Raw genomic sequence first — 17,294 nt, 5'->3', positions numbered from 1 at the left:
TAGATAGATTAATACATTTTCTAATTTAAACCTTTCATATATGTAATGTATGATATTTTTGCAAAAATTACAAAGATACAAGAAATAAACATGATTTTATTATAATATATATATATATATATTTTTTTAATTTTTTCTCCCCCCAATCAGAATATGACATTGTCCCTAATGTCAAAATAACTATTAATAAAGAGTACATAATGAAAGAGATATCACCTGGAATTTTATTGAAGATAACAAACTGAAACAAACGCAAACCAATCCACGACTTTTGAATCAATGATCCAACTTTCTTTTCTTACTGCTTGTTTGCGACCAATTGATCTTTGTTATCATCGGATCAGGCTTATGAACAAAAGCTTACAAATAATTAATTAATTGTTCAGCAGTCGAAGCATAGATGAGCATCCATCGTGAATTTTCTGAAATGAAATTCTGTTCCACATCTTTATCAAGAAATGTCAACAAACTGTCATAATAATTATTGATATTCAACAAGCCCACAAGTTTATTATGGATATTAAGTTGTGCCCAAGAAACAGTGTGAAAAATTTCTTCTAATGTACCAAAACCACCTGGTAGTGCGATAAAAGCATCAGAATTTTCAATCATTTGATTGATTCTTTCATATATAGAAGAAACTTTTAATTCCTCCCCAATCGTAACACATGCAATATTTCCTTCAGCTAAAGCTGTAGGAATAATACCTAAAACCTGACTACCTTCAAGATGAGCAGATCTTGAAACAGATCCCATTAACCCAATATTACCTCCCCCATATATCAAGTGATTTTTTTCTCTCAGCCAATATCTTTCCAAGATTATTCGCTGCTTCTACAAACACTTCATTTTTTCCAGGACTCGACCCACAAAATACACAAATATTTTTCAATGTTTGTGTAGAGGATCTAGCCATGTTTTTACTTTCTTTTTTGGTATGCGAAAATAGAGAGAAAGATGAGAGATTTTATAGGGGTAATATGTTATCATAACAAAACTATGGATCACAGCTGTAAACAGAATAAATAGTAAAAATAATAATGATACACATGCATATAAACAGTAGTGTGATTGTGGCTCACAATTTTCCTCTGGTTTTACGTCCAGAAACGGCTTCAACGCCTTCTATGAGTCGAGGATATGCTTCCCATCCAATTTTCTTATAAATTGGCAAACATGGTCTTATTTAGTCGGATTCCCAAGACTATGACGCTAATCTTGGAATTGTTTCCATAAACGGAGAAGTTCAATATGCACATGTCCACTAGAATGCGTCTCAAGAGTCAATAAGATGTTATCTAAAGACTCCTTACTCAGCCCATTCTTAATGAAACCAATTTTATCTTCTCTGTTATTGGAAACACATCCCAAAGATCTGCATCGTTTGTCACAAGTCCATCTTTCACACTTATGACAAACCCCTAAACTTTTGGCCCTTCATTTTTTCGCATAAGTGCTTTTTCCTAATCCAGGAAAATACCGAATGAGCAATGATTGTGGAACTTCTCCTCCTAATCGGACCTTAGCTTCTATTACAAGACGAATATCTTCTGGAATTCCTTTTTGCATTAGCAATTTCAATCTTTCACACCTTCCTGTATAAATTTTTCTTAGAACATTTTCAGAAACAGAGGGAAAATATTTACAAATTTTTGAGAGAATTTCATCCATTTTGAAAAGAAAAGAATTGATTTTTTTTATTTTTGTATTATTAATTGTGGAAAACTGATTTAATCGACTATGAGAGTCACGGATTACCGTTATCCGCCATTTAACCGGGAAATAAAAAGATTAAAGAAACCTGAAATAAAAACAAACAAAATTAAATGCAACATAAAAATTTAAGGATCAGAAATGAAAATAAACTCATCTTGCAAGATTTCATTTTCCAAAAATGGTTTAAGCATTTGTCCATTCACTTTAAAAACATCACCATTTTTAGGATTTTCAATATCCATAGCTCCATCAGGATATACATGCTTTACAACATATGGTCATGTGCATCTTGATCGTAATTTTGTTGGGAATATGTGAAGTCAAGAATTATAAAGCAAAATTTTTTACCAATCTCAAAAGATTTTCTAAGAATTGTTTTATCATGAAATGACTTGATTTTTGCTTTATAAATCCTTGAATTCTCATACGCGTCATTTCTGAGTTCATCAAGTTCATTAAGTTGCAATTTACGCAATTTGTTGGCATCATCCATGCTTAAATTTAAAGTTTTGATCGCCCAATAAGCTTTATGTTCCAATTCGACAGGCAAATGACAATGTTTTCCATAAACCAACCTATAGGGAGACATATTCAATGATGTTTTAAAAGCTGTTCGATATGCCCAAAGTGCATCACTAAGTCGCAGAGACCAATCTTTTCTATATGAGTTAACAGTTTGTTCCAAAATTTGCTTTATCTCCCTATTAGCTAATTCAACTTGTCCATTTGTTTGAGGATGATAAGGAGCAGTTACTTTATGAGTAATACCATATTTTTTCATTAATGAAGCAGATGGTTTATTAACAAAGTGAGTTCCACCATCACTTATCATGGCTCGAGGAATTCCAAATCTACTAAAAATATTTTCTTTTAAAAATTTGATGACGATTTTATGATCATTTGTTCGACATGGAATTGCCTCTATCCATTTGGAAACATAATCAACTGCAACTAAAATATACAAGTATCCAAACGACGGTGGAAAAGGTCCCATTAAATCAATTCCCCAACAGTCAAAGATTTCAATTTCAATGATAGGATTCAAAGGCATCATGTTTCTTTTTGAAATCGCACCCAATTTTTGAAAATTTTCACAGATCTTGCAGATTTCGTGGGTGTCTTTAAACAAAGTGGGCCAATAAAATCCACACTGCAAGATTTTTGCAGCCGTTTTCTTTGAAGAAAAATGTCCTCCGCATGCTTCTGAATGACAAAATTTAATGACACTACTTACCTCATTGTCGGATATGCAACATCGAAAAATTTGATCTGGAAAATACTTGAACAGATACGGATCATCCCAATAAAAGTTTTTACCTCATTCAAAAATTTTCTTTTATCTTGAGAACTCCATTGCGGTGGCATTTTTCCTGTCACAAGAAAATTTACTATGTTAGCAAACCATGGTGTAGTAGTAACTGAAAATAGATGTTCATCAGGAAAATTATCGTTAATTGTTGTCATTTCACAAGATGATCATGTTACTAGTCTCGATAAATGATCGACTACGACATTCTCGGTTCTTCCTTTTTTATCTTTGATCACAATGTCAAATTCTTGGAGCAACAAAATCCATCGTATCAGTCGTGGGTTTGCATCCTGTTTGGTCAACAAATATCTAATAGCAGAATGATCAGTAAACAAAATAGTCGTTGATCCAATCAAATAAGAACGAAATTTATCTAATGCAAATATTACAGCAAGTAGTTCTTTTTCAGTTGTGGAGTAATTCATTTGAGCATTGTTTAAAGTTCTACTTGCATAATATATCACATAAGGCTTACCGTTTCTTCTTTGACCCAGTACTGCATCGACTGCATAATCACTCGCATCGCACATGATTTCAAATGGTAAAGACCAGTCAGAAGGTTGCATGATAGGAGCTGATGTTAAATGTCGAATGATTTTATCAAAAGCATTTTGACATTCTTGAGTCCACTCAAATGCAGTGTCTTTTGTTAAGAGGTTACAAATGGGTTTAGAGATTAAACTAAAGTCCTTTATAAACCTCCTATAAAATCCAGCATGTCCCAAAAATGAGCGAATTTCTTTAATGGTTTTTGGAGGGGGTAAATTGGCAATGACATCAACTTTTTCTTTATCAACTTCTATTCCATGAGATGACACGACATGTCCCAAACAATTCCAGAAGTAATCATGTAATGACATTTTTCTCAATTTAAAATAAGACCTTTTTCCTCGCATCTTTTTAAAACTTTTTCCAAATTTTCAAGACAATTATCAAATGTATTCACAAAGACAGTTAAATCATCCATGAAAATTTCCAAACAATTTTCAACCATGTCGCAAAAAATGCTTAGCATACATCTTTGAAATGTTGCTGGGGCATTGCATAATCCAAATGACATCCTTCTAAATGCAAATGTTCCAAAAGGACATGTTAATGTAGTTTTTTCTTGATCTTCGAGTGCAATGGGAATTTGATAATAACCTGAATATCCATCAAGAAAACAGTAGTATGGATGACCTGCTACTCTTTCTAAAATTTGATCCAAAAATGGTAATGAAAAATGATCTTTTCTAGTGGCGTCATTTAATTTTCTATAATCAATACACATCCACCAACTAGATGGGACTCGACTTGTTAACAATTCACCTTTTTCATTTTTTATCACTGTGATGCCTGATTTTTTTGGAACTACTTGTGTTGGGCTTACCCACTTACTATCAGAAATAGGGTAGATAATCCCAACATCGAGTAGTTTGAGAACTTCAGTTTACACAACATCTTTCATGTGTGGATTTAATCTCCATTGTGGTTGTTGAGATGTTTTAGCATTTTTTTCTAAGTGAATTTTGTGAGTGCAAATTAGTGGATTAATGCACTTAAGATCTTTTAGTGTCCAACCAATTGCATTTTTATGTCTTTTAAGCATATCAACTAATTTACCTTCTAGATTACTTGATAGTTTGGAAGAAATTACCACCGGATATGTTTCATCTTCTCCAAGAAATGCATACTTCAATTTTTCTGGCAAGGGTTTTAACTCCAATATGGGTGGTTCGTCTTTGTTCTCATATTTTGCCTCAAATTCTTTTTCTGATCCTGGTAATGGGTGATACCTAATAAAATCATCAAGATCAATTTCAATATTTTCTTTTTAACAGTATCGATTGAACAAATATCTAATTGGTCACGAGTACTCCCTTCTTGAATGTTTTCTTCCACAAGAGTTTCAATAAGATTTTCATCTTCACTTTCATCTCCTTTGTCATATGGTTGCTTACAAAGATTAAACACATTAAGCTCCAAGGTCATGTTACCAAATAACAACTTTATTATTCCATTCCTGCAATTTATAAGAGCATTAGAAGTTGCTAAAAATGGACGACCTAAAATTACAGGAATTGCATTACAAGCTTCAATAAGTTGTGTATCTAAAACTATGAAATCGACAAGATATACAAAGTTATCAACTTGGACCAACACGTCTTCTACAATACCTCTTGGCACTTTAACAGATCTATCAGCAAGTAAAAGTGTTACCGAAGTAGGTTTTAACTCGCCTAGATTGAGTTCTTGATAAACTAAATATGGAAGTAAATTCACACTAGCTCCAAGGTCAAGCAATGCTTTTTTAATTTTTCATTCTCCAATAATACAAGAAATAGTAGGACAACCTGGGTCTTTGTATTTCAAAGTATTATTATTTTGAATGATTGCACTTACTTGTTCGGCTAAAAAAGTTTTCTTTTTCACATTCAATTTTCTTTTCACAGTGCACAAGTCTTTCAAAAATTTGGCATATGATGATACCTGTTTTATTGCATCTAATAAAGAAATATTAACTTTTACTTGTTTAAAAATATCATATATATCAGAATTCAAATTTGATTTTTTTGTATTTTTCAATGCATGAGGGAATGGTGGTGACACTGTCTGTTGAACCTCCTCTTCGCAAGTTATGGGTTCCACTTCCTTACCCTTTGAAGTTGATTTATCATCATCTTCACAAGGTTCAAGAATGGATTTTTCCACAACCTTACCACTTCGAAGGGTAATAACAGATTTTACCTGATCCATCGGTTGAGTTCCAGAAGTTCCAGTTTGTGAATGATGATCATTGGGAATAGGCAGATGTTGTGAAGGAAATTTACCTTTTTCATGAACATTAAGTGCAGATGCAAATTTAGCAAGAGTATCTTTCAAATCTGTCATGGTTTGAGCAGTTTGAGTATTGATAGACTCTTGCTTTGCAATGAAAGAATTCAATAAATCTTCCAAATTCCTTTTAGGTGGGGGAACATAAGGTGCATAATTTTGAAAATTTTGTTGATTTTGAAAATGTGGTTGCAGAAATTGTGCAGCATTATCATTCCTCCAACTAAAATTTGGATGATTTCGCCAACCTGGATTGTAATTTTGAGAAAATGGTTCAAAATTTGGCCTTTTGAAATTGTTCAAAACATTGGCTTGTTCATGTAGACATTCTTTAAAAGAGGGCAAAGTGGGACAATCTTTTGTAAAATGATCACTTGTATCACAGATGTGGCACGCAATTTCTTGAATAGCTTTTAATTGACCATTTTTTTCAATTCAAGTGCCTTAAATTTTCTTGCCAAAGAGGTAAATCTAGCTTGGAGATCATGTTCATCTTTGAGGGTGTACATACCTCCACCAGATGTAGGAGATTGAATCTTGTTTGATGGTTCGATTGTACCTATAGTGTCCCAATTTTGAGCATTTTCAGCTAATGAATCGAGATACTCAATTGCCTCATTTGGATCTTTATCTTCAAATGTTCCATTACACATAAATTCAACCATTTGCCTATCTTTAGGTGTTAAGCCTTCATAAAATTGAGAAACAACCCTCCAAATTTCAAAACCATGATGAGGACAATGATTAAGAAATTCTTTATATCTATCCCAACACTGATAAAAAGTTTCTCCTTGTTTTTGAGTGAAAGTGATGATTTGCGTTTTGAAAGAATTTGTTCTATGAGATGGAAAAAGCTTTTTCAAAATTTGTTGTTGCAATTCATCCCAAGTTCGAATGGATCCCGATCTAAGATTTTGTAGCCAAGTTTTAGCTTTATCTTTTAAAGAAAAAGGAAAAAGCTTAAGTCGAATGGTGTTCATGCTACAATTTAGATCATTATATGTGTTGCACACTTCTTCAAACTCTCGTAAATGCATGTATGGATTTTCAGAATCTAAGCCATGAAAATTGGGTAAAAGTTGGATAATAGACAGGCTTAAAATTGAAATGAGATGCATCAGGGGGAAAAACTAGACATGAAGGTGCACTAGTACGTGTAGGATTCATGTGATATCTAAGTGTTCTTCGTCTATCATGATCATGTTGAGATTGAATTTCATCTTCATTTTCTTGGATGGGTTCTTCCGCCATGTTTTGTAAAAATAAAGGGTTATTTCGAATGAGTCGACCACTAAGTGTACGTGACCAAATGCTCATTCAAATGCAAAGGCAAATGCAAAAGAAAAAAGCAATAAAAATTTAAATAAAGAAAAATAAACTATAAAGGAAATTAAATAGACTTGAAATTAAATTATACTTCCCCGGCAACGGCGCCAAAAACTTGTTGTGACTCTGATTGTTGCACTCCCAAGAGCAGGTTGTCCACAAGTAGTATAATTCGGTGAGTCCGATATCGTATCCACAGGAAGCTAAGATAATTACAAGTCCACTAAAATGTGTTTTTGTTTTGTTTTTGTTTTTGTTTCTTTTTAATTTTAATTGTTTGAATCTTTAATGGGTAAATTTTAGTTATTCAAATTTTAATTTAAGTAGTTGAGATTAAAGGATACATTCTTGGTATTTTAATAAAGTTAACATTAACGAACAATATTGAAATCCACTTAATAAAATGGTTCCAATATATTAAATAATCATATTTATATCATGTTATATATTATTATCTTATAAGTATATAATATATACTAAAACTTATAAATGTGGTCAAGTATTTATTGTGCTATATATATTTGTAACACTAAATCAAGGTTCCCACTTTAAATGGTTGGTAAAACCAAACTAACATTTAAATGGTACCAAGAAATTAATATTATGATATATTCATATATAATAAATCAAGGCATCCACTTTAAATGGTTGGTAAAACCAAACTAACATTTAAATGGTTCCAAGAATTTAGTGTAACATATAGCAACAATAAATCAAAACTCCCACTTATAAGTAGGGTATAAAAATACTTAAAGAAATAAATATAACATAAACAATAAATAATGATTAAATAATATAAAACATAGATTATTACCTTTTAGTAACCTTATTATCATGCCAAGAGTTTCACCCATTTTCACACCATTTGACCAAGTAACTTGAGAGATACGATCAAAATACTAGAGCATGGTAAAACTGCCACTCCTTTGGTAACTTTATTTGTTGCATAATTTGATCCCAATTGTGAGAGGATTTTTATTTCATGATTGCCATCAATATTGTAGATATTAACATCAACTTTCTACAGGTCCAAGAATCATCTTAATCCCATTTGCAACGCCAAGTTTATTCTTGTTTTATCGAACCTGTAAAAAATAGTAAAAACTTGTAATTACACAACAACTTATATTTTATACAATTTATTATAAAACATATAATATTTAAACATTCAATAAAACAAAAACTATATATTTATATTATAAAACATTTAATTAATGTACAATTTTTATTTTTATCAAAAGGATAGCATATAAACTTACTGAGTCGCCCCCTGTTGAGGATCCGACTAGCTGCACTCCTGAGGAATTGCAGACTTAAAAGGATTGGTGTGACCATGACTTGCGAGCAGAGTGTTATATGTAGGCTTCTATGAATGATGAGCTGCAGAGGCGTTTTGAGAATGCAAAGAGTGCTGCTGACATTCATTTACATCTCAAGGAGCTCTTTGGTGAGCAAACACGACCTCTTAGGCATGCTACCGTCAAGAAACTGATCACTTTACGCATGCAAGATGGGGGCTTGGTCCATGAGCATGGCCTAAAGATGTTTGGGCTTGTGAACAAACTCGTTGGCATGGATATTGATGCGATCGTGGTAGCCTTGCACGGGAGTATGCGCAAAGAAGATGGATTTACGTGCGAGGAGCAAAATGATGAAGGGGTCGTGATGCATGGGAGTATGTTGGAAGGCCAAAGGAACATGAGTCAAACATTATTCTCATCGGCCGAGTCTAAACGGACTAGCACACGGACCTGCACACGGGGTCCGTGCCCTTTACACTCCGAGACGAGCAACTACAGAGCCTACACGGACCTGAAGACGGACCCAGGCACGGGGTCCGTGCCCTATGTTATTGGCGAAGACAGTGCCTACACGGACCCGTACACGGAGGTGAGCACGGGGTCCATGTCCCTTGATCCCGACTGAAGAGTTTTACAGTATGTACACGGACCCGGACACGGAGGTCTGCACGGGGTCCGTGCCTAGTGTTTTCTGCGCGACAAAATTACCTTTTCTAGAGTTTTATTATTTTGGGAGACTAGATTTCTTGATATTTTTTGATACATAGACTATGTTGGACGAAATTCTGAACACGATACACATATTATTTTGAGTTTATCAAATTTGTGAGATTTTTCTCTCAACTTTTCAAAGCCAAGCTTTGTTAAATCAAAAATCAAACTTATCAAAGTTTTTAACTTTGTGGCGTTTGTCGATCGTTGCTTGTGCGGATTGTCGTAGGCAAAGTTCTTCGAAGGTTCGTATAGTTTTCGATTGGTTATCTTCGTGTTTATTTGTTGCTAAACTCTTGCTAGTTAGAGGTGAATATCACACAATACTTGAATCAAAAGATCGGGAAAACACACGCGTCTTGTTATTGTAATTGAATAGAGGGTGTGATTCACTTTTAATCGTGTTTGCTATTTATTCGTATCAAGATTCACATCATTTGGTATCAGAGCCCAGGTTTATTGAATTCAAGTTAGTTATCTTGTTCTTAAATTGCAGATCTGTATTATTTCTTCGTTTATTTTCAGATCTGTTTTGTTCTATTTCGTGAATCTGTGATTCTCGAAATTTGTTGGTGACTTTTTTTTTTTTGGGATTTTCGAGTAGTACTCAAGCCAAATAAAAAAAAAAAAGAGTACAAAAATTCCGAAAATTCACCATTATTTCTTTTTGATATATTGTTCTATTTCCTTTAGAGAGTCATATTCAATTGCCTCTCACAGTCAAAAAAAAAAAAAAAAATTTCCCTATATTCGAATTTCTTGTCTACACAGTCCAAGTGAGTCGGTCGCATTTGTTCACAAGTTTGAACCTTGATTGTTTGATATACCCACAATACAAAACTTGAGCACTTCCAAGAGAGCTTTCAAAATTCGAGTGATACACTTGAGTGCGAGTGACTTTCTTTGGAGTGAACGGTGAGTATTTGTTGTGAGCAAACAAAATTGTGAGGAAAAAAACGAGTGAATTTCTTTGGAGTGACCGTGCGCATTTGGGTGAGGATTATTTTATTTCTACTAACCTTTTCTTGCAGGTACAAATTTGAAATTAAATGGAGAGGGAGGTAGGAGATAGTTCGAATTCGGGGGTGACTAAGGCCCAAATGGATGTGTTATTTGGGGATTTTAGTAGGGTGATGACGACCCAAATGGAGTCGTTGCATGAGAGGTTGGGTAAACTTGAGGTTAGTGTTAGTGGGGGTAAACCTAAGCCTAAGGATTTGGGTAGAGATGACAAGGAGTATGATCTAGGAGGAGGAGATGAGAGTCAAAATGAGAATTGGGGTAGGAATGGAAGAGATAGAGGATTTGGGAGAGGAAGAAGAGAAGCTATGAGGGGTAGGTATGAGGAGACTAGGGAAGATGGTCACATGGGTAGCATTAAGATGAAAATCCCTTCATTCCATGGGAAATCTGACCCGGAGGCGTACCTAGAATGGGAAAAGAGGGTAGAGTTCGTATTTGCATGTCACCACTACTCCGAACAAAAGAAGGTGAGGTTGGCGATGGTTGAATTCTTAGACTATGCTCTCATTTGGTGGGATCAATTAGTGACCACTAAAAGAAAGCATAATGAGAGACCCATTGAATCTTGGGATGAGATGAAGAGTGTAATGAGGAAGAGGTTTGTGCCTAACCACTATTATAGGGAGATGTTTAAGAGGTTACAAACTTTGAGGCAAGGGTTGAAGAGTGTTGAGGACTACTATAAGGAGATGGAAGTACTCATGATTAGGGCAAATACTGAGGAGGATAATGAAGCAACTATGGCTCGTTTTCTTTGTGGTTTGAACAGGGAGATCCAAGATCAAGTGGAGCTTCGGCACTACTTAGACCTAGACGAGATGGTGCAAATGGCCATAAAGGTGGAGCAACAACTAAAAAGGCGTGGAGTTGGCCGCACCAACCAAACTGGAGGTTCGTCTTCTTCTTGGCAATCCAATGTTGTGAAGCATGAGGAAAATAAAGTGGTGGCCAAGCCAAGATTTGACACTAAGCAAGAGGCGCCTAAGCAAGGAGTCCAAGGTAAATCTGAAACTCCTTCTAATCGTTCTAGGGATACTAAATGCTTTAGATGTCAAGGGTTGGGTCACATTGCTAGTGAATGTCCTAATAAGAGGGTGATGATTTTGAATGCTTATGGTGAGTATGAGTCCCAAAGCGAGGGTAGTGATGATGATATGCCTACATTGGAGGATCCCGATGAGGGATATGAGGCGGTTGTAGGAGAATCATTGGTGACTAGGCGTATCATGATTGGCCAAGTCGAGGAGGAGGAGACCAATCAAAGGGGGAACTTGTTCCATACTAGGTGCTTTGTGAACGAAAAGGTTTGCAACGTTATTATAGATGGGGGAAGTTGCACCAACGTAGCTAGTTGTGAGATGGTGGAGAAGTTGAGTTTGCCTACTCTAAAGCACCCTCAACCATATAGACTTCAATGGTTGAATGATTGTGCGGAGGTGAAAGTAAATTGGCAAGTTCTAGTGTCCTTTTCTATTGGAAAGTATGTGGATGAGGTTTTGTGTGACGTGGTGCCTATGCATGCTTGTCATATCTTGTTGGGTAGACCTTGGCAATTCGATAGGAAGGTAACACATGATGGTTTCAAGAATAGGTACTCATTTGTCCTAAACAAAGAACCAATTGTATTGCTTCCTTTGTCACCAAAACAAATACTTGAGGATCAATTAAAGAAAAGAAAAAGAGATGAGGCCGAAAAAAAGAGTGTCCAAAAGAGTGAGATGGCCTTAGAAAAAGAAAAAGAAAAATATATGGTCGAAAGAAAGAGTGAATAAAAGAGTGAGATGACCATAGAAAAGAAAAAAGAGAGAGAAAAAGAGGCCAAAGAGAAAGAAAAGAAAAATAATTTGATGGCCCATAGAAGTGAAAAGAGTGAGGATGAGAGTTGCTTATTATTGCATAAACCATTACATGTACCTCTGTACAAAGTGGTTTATCCATATTGTGATGATATAGCCGGTTCAATCCCGAGCATTGTTAATTTTTCTTTGCAGGATTCTAGTGGTGTCATGATGTGGAGGCGAGCAAGTATAGATGGTGTGGGAATGCAATGGGATGACCCATATGACTTCGAAAGCAATCATCGCGAGGTAAGGGTGGTTGACACCGCAACGAATATGAGGTATGACCTTCTTCGTTACCTTAGTTCCTTGTATTGTCATTTTCGAGGATCTAAAGAACGTGGTGGACATGAGATATTTAGTGTGTCCTATTGGCATGATTCATACTTGTTTGATGATGTATTTGGAAGGATGGTGAGTGAATATAAGAATTTTTATGTTCATGATGAATATAATTTTAAGGAGACTAAGTTGTTCATGTTATGCTCATTTTATGAGTTACCCGCTAGTGATGCATATTGTTATGATTTCATCATTGATAAAATGCATGATTATATGTGTTGGTTGCATATGAAGAGGTATGTTGAGTGGGATTGTGAAACATGCATTGCATATAAGAGATTGACATTTGGGATAGACTCTTATGTCATGCATGAACCATGTCTTATTCCTAGTGAGCTATGGTGGTACACGTGTATGGATTTCATTTTTGTGTTGACTAGGTCTAAGAAGGGGAGGAACTTGATTTTTGTGATACTTAACGGTATTCTATCATTTTATGTCATTTATTATTTGGTATATATTGATGTTGATGAGTTGATAGTGAATGTTGCCATGGAGTTAGGGATCAAAACGTTGATGGCGCGTGTGGGCAATGGCATCTACCAACTTGCGCTTAAAGGTAAGTATGATGATAATATCCTCCTTGTTGTTACTAACTTACTTCGTTTTTGTGCAAGGGTGCAAGATTTGAGGACAAATCCTTTTCAAGAAGGGGAGGATGATTGATCGTGGTAGCCTTGCACGGAAGTATGCGCAAAGAAGATGGATTTACGTGCGAGGAGCAAAATGATGAAGGGGTCGTGATGCATGGGAGTATGTTGGAAGGCCAAAGGAACATGAGTCAAACATTATTCTTATCGGCCGAGTCTAAACGGACCAGCACACGGACCTGCACACGCGGTCCGTGCCCTTTACACTCCGAGACGAGCAACTACAGAGCCTACACGGACCTGAAGACGGACCCAGGCACGGGGTCCGTGCCCTATGTTATTGGCGAAGACAGTGCCTACACGGACCCGTACACGGAGGTGAGCACGGGGTCCGTGTCTCTTGATCCCGACTGAAGAGTTTTACAGTATGTAGACGGACCCGGACACGGAGGTCTGCACGGGGTCCGTGCCTAGTGTTTTCTGCGCGACAAAATTACCTTTTCTAGAGTTTTATTATTTTGGGAGACTAGATTTCTTGATATCTTTTGATACATAGACTATGTTGGACGAAATTCTGAACACAATACACATATTATTTTGAGTTTATCAAATTTTTGAGATTTTTCTCTCAACTTTTCAAAGCCAAGCTTTGTTAAATCAAAAATCAAACTTATCAAAGTTTTTAACTTTGTGGCGTTTGTCGATCGTTGCTTGTACGGATTGTCGTAGGCAAAGTTCTTCGAAGGTTCGTATAGTTTTCGATTGTTTATCTTCGTGTTTATTTGTTGCTAAACTCTTGCTAGTTTAGAGGTGAATATCACACAATACTTGAATCAAAAGATCGGGAAAACACACGCGTCTTGTTATTGTAATTGAATAGAGGGTGCGATTCACCTTTAATCGTGTTTGCTATTTATTCGTATCAAGATTCACATCAGATATTATGTTGCCTTCGGAGTTGACCACTGATGTGTTGTTCATGTCGCTGCCTAGCTCATTTGATCTTTTTGTGGTGAATTTCAACATGAACATGCTGGAGCGTACCCTTGAATAGTTGGTGAATATTCTTGTTACCTTTGAATATTCTTCATCACTGCAAGAAGCCTGGACATTGGAGGCGTAACTGCAGAGAATATCTTTCCCAGAAAGATTATGTAAATGGTATGTTTTATGAAGTAAACATTTCAATTAACTCTAATTCTTAGGTATTAGATACCGGCTGTGGCTCACATGTAATGATATACAGGTGATGGGAAGAAGTAGAAGACTTAGGGAAGATGAGACCTTCTTGAGGATGTGCAATGGAGCAAGAGTTGCTGCCAAGGCCTTAGGAGATGCTTACTTATTATTGAACAATGATTTTAAGTTGATTATAAGAGATGTTTTGTTTGTACCTGATTTGGTGAAAAACATTGTTTCCATTTATATGCTTCATAAATATGGATATTCTTGTTTATTTAGCGAAGAAGTTTGCAACATTTACAAGAATGAATGTTTAATTGGTACTGGAGAACTTGAAACGATCTCTATAACTTAAAATTGAAGATATTTTACTAAACAATGTCCAAGCAATAAAAACAACAAACAAACGAAAATAAGATACTCTAAATTCGGCACAATTATGGATGATCGATTAGGACATATTTCCATAAGAATGATGAACAAACTAGTGGGAGTAGGCACGTTTTATATGTCTGATATTAATTATCTCACGACTTGTGAATCCTGTCTGAAAGGAAAGATGACCAAAATTTCCTTTAAGGGCAATGTGGAGCGAGCCAAAGTGTTATTGGATTTGATCCATACCGATGTGTGCGGTCCGCTTAGCATCACCACTAAGCATGGACATGCCTACTTCATCACCTTTCCCGATGACTTTTCGAGGTATAGGTATGTGTATTTGACGAAATACAAATCAGAAGCCTTTGAAAGATTCAAAGAATTCAGAAATGAAGTAGAGAAACAGTTGGGACGAAGCATCAAGTCACTTGGATCGGATCGAGGTGGTGAGTACTTGAGTGACGAGTTCCAAGAGTATCTTAGGGAGAATGAGATTCTCTCGCAGTGGACTCCGCCTACTACACCGCAGTTGAATGGTATTTCGGAGCGTCGTAACTGGACTTTGATGGACATGGTTCGGTATATGGTGGGGTTCACGGAGTTTCCGCCATCCTTTTGGGGATATGCACTTGAGACAACGACACTGTTGTTGAACAATGTCCATTCAAAGGCAGTTGATAAAACACCATATGAGATATGGATAGGTAAGCCTCCCAAATATTCTTATCTTAGAATATGGGGATGCCCTGCTTATGTGAAGCAGGCACTAAGAGATAAATTGGATAGTCAATCCATTTTTTTTATTTGTGGGATATCCAAGGAATTCAGTTGGATATTATTTATCTCATCCCCAAGAAACAAATGTGTTTGTTTCTAGGAATGCAATCTTTTTGGAAATGGAAATTATAATGGATAGAAAAGGGGAAATGATAGAACTCGAAGAGGTTTGAGAGACACCCACAATTGTTGAACCCACACCCGAAGAGCCAAGAGAAGAGATGCAAGCTCCTAGGAGATCCGAGAGAGTCTCAAGACCACCTATGAGGTATGATCTGCTTCTGGAAGAGGGCCATGATGAGCCTAACCAAGGATGTGATCCATTAACCTTCAAGGAAGCATTATCTGATCTGATTAATCCAAGTGGATTGAAGCTATGGAATCTGAGATGAATTCCATGCATTCGAACCAAGTGTGGAATCTTGTGGATACATCTGAGAGAACTGTTCCCATAGGGTGTAAATATATTTACAAGAGGAATCTGGGAGCGGATGGGAAGGTATTGACCTTCAAGGCGAGATTGGTGGCAAAAAGATACACTCAAAGACAATGAGCTGACTTTGAGGAAAACTTTTCTCCAGTTGCAATGTTCAAGTCTATAAGGATATTGCTAGCCATATCTGCATGGTATGACTATGAGATATGACAGATGGATGTCAAGACAGCCTTTCTTAATGGGGATATTAAGGAAGAGATTTACATGTCTCAACCTGAAGGGTTTACATCTATCGGAAGTGAGCATATGTTATGCAAACTTCAAAGATCTATTTATGGTCTAAAGCAGGAATCTAAGAGTTGGAATCTCAGATTCGATAGTACAATCAAGAATTTGGTTTTATTAAGAATCCAGAGGAACCCTGGGTGTATAAGAAGGTCAGTGAGAGTGCTGTGACATTCTTGATCTTTATGTTGATGACATTCTACTCATTGGGAATGATGCATTGTAACGTACCGTACTTTTACTACTTAAAATGTTGCGGAAGAATTAAAAATTTTCTTAAATATAAACATCCATACGGTCGTCAACTCATCGTTCATAAAAATTATATCTTTGAAATCATCCATCACCGATAAAATTTTTGCTAAAAGAAAAGCTGGCTCAAAACATCTCGCATCAAAACATAAAATCAGAGTATTAATATTTTCATGCTTAAAATCTTAGAATAACGTGGGCGGTCCTCGGGTCTAGCCTTCCGCTCAGTCCAAGCCTGCTCCTTGGTCCCCAACCCTCGTCTCATCATGATCATCCTCACCTGCATCGATCAAGTCTAGTGAGTCTAAAGACTCAACACGTATAAACTGAAAGTAACGAATAATACGTAATAAAATCACATGCCATTTCAAAATAGAGCGTACATACTTAAACTTGAACTTTGAATAAACTTGAACATACGTACATATCTTAGATGTGCCATAACGTGAAACTTTCATAAACATGCTGACATACTTGAACATACTTAAACATAAATAGCTTCATCATTTTTGCGTAGAGGATGTTTCAAAGCAAGTGACCCATATATAATAAATGCCTGATCAGACAAACCGCAGTACTGGGCTTACAGGGATGTATCCACTGACACATACATGAGATCCCCTTTCATAATTTAACGGACTGATTGGTCCCCTTTCATAATTTCACTCTTTCCATTCACGATCTAAACCCGTTAATAATTTAACGGGGTGGAGAGGTCCTCGGCCACGTTCACCGACTTGCAAACCCATTCATAATTTGGTCACAAGACATTTAGCATACCTAAAAAATAAAACATTTTCTTTGCACGTCAACATACTTACTTGGCGTTGAGGGATTCATTGGACTTCGATCGGGGCTGTTGCTGCACTTAGTAAGATGAATTGACATACGTACTTGCATAACTTAGACGTAAATGTCATGATTACTTACGAACTCATTCCATTCCTTAGGACGTTCTACAATTCCCATGACTCGACCTTGTAAAACTTTGTACTAAACCATGACATGAAACCT

General features: G+C 36.1%; 2 pseudogenes; one reads left to right on the top strand and one right to left on the bottom strand.

The window, feature by feature from the left end:
• Positions 1-360: 360 nt before the first annotated feature.
• LOC140824150 (uncharacterized) lies at positions 361-5,896 on the bottom strand (annotated as a pseudogene).
• Positions 5,897-6,562: 666 nt separating this feature from the next.
• LOC140824918 (small nucleolar RNA R71) lies at positions 6,563-6,662 on the top strand (annotated as a pseudogene).
• The last annotated feature ends 10,632 nt before the right edge of the window (positions 6,663-17,294 follow it).

This window comes from Primulina eburnea, chromosome 2, assembly GCF_022965805.1.
Source record: "Primulina eburnea isolate SZY01 chromosome 2, ASM2296580v1, whole genome shotgun sequence".
In the NCBI taxonomy this organism is placed as follows: Eukaryota; Viridiplantae; Streptophyta; class Magnoliopsida; order Lamiales; family Gesneriaceae; genus Primulina; species Primulina eburnea.
This window is presented reverse-complemented; position numbering and strand designations above follow the sequence as displayed.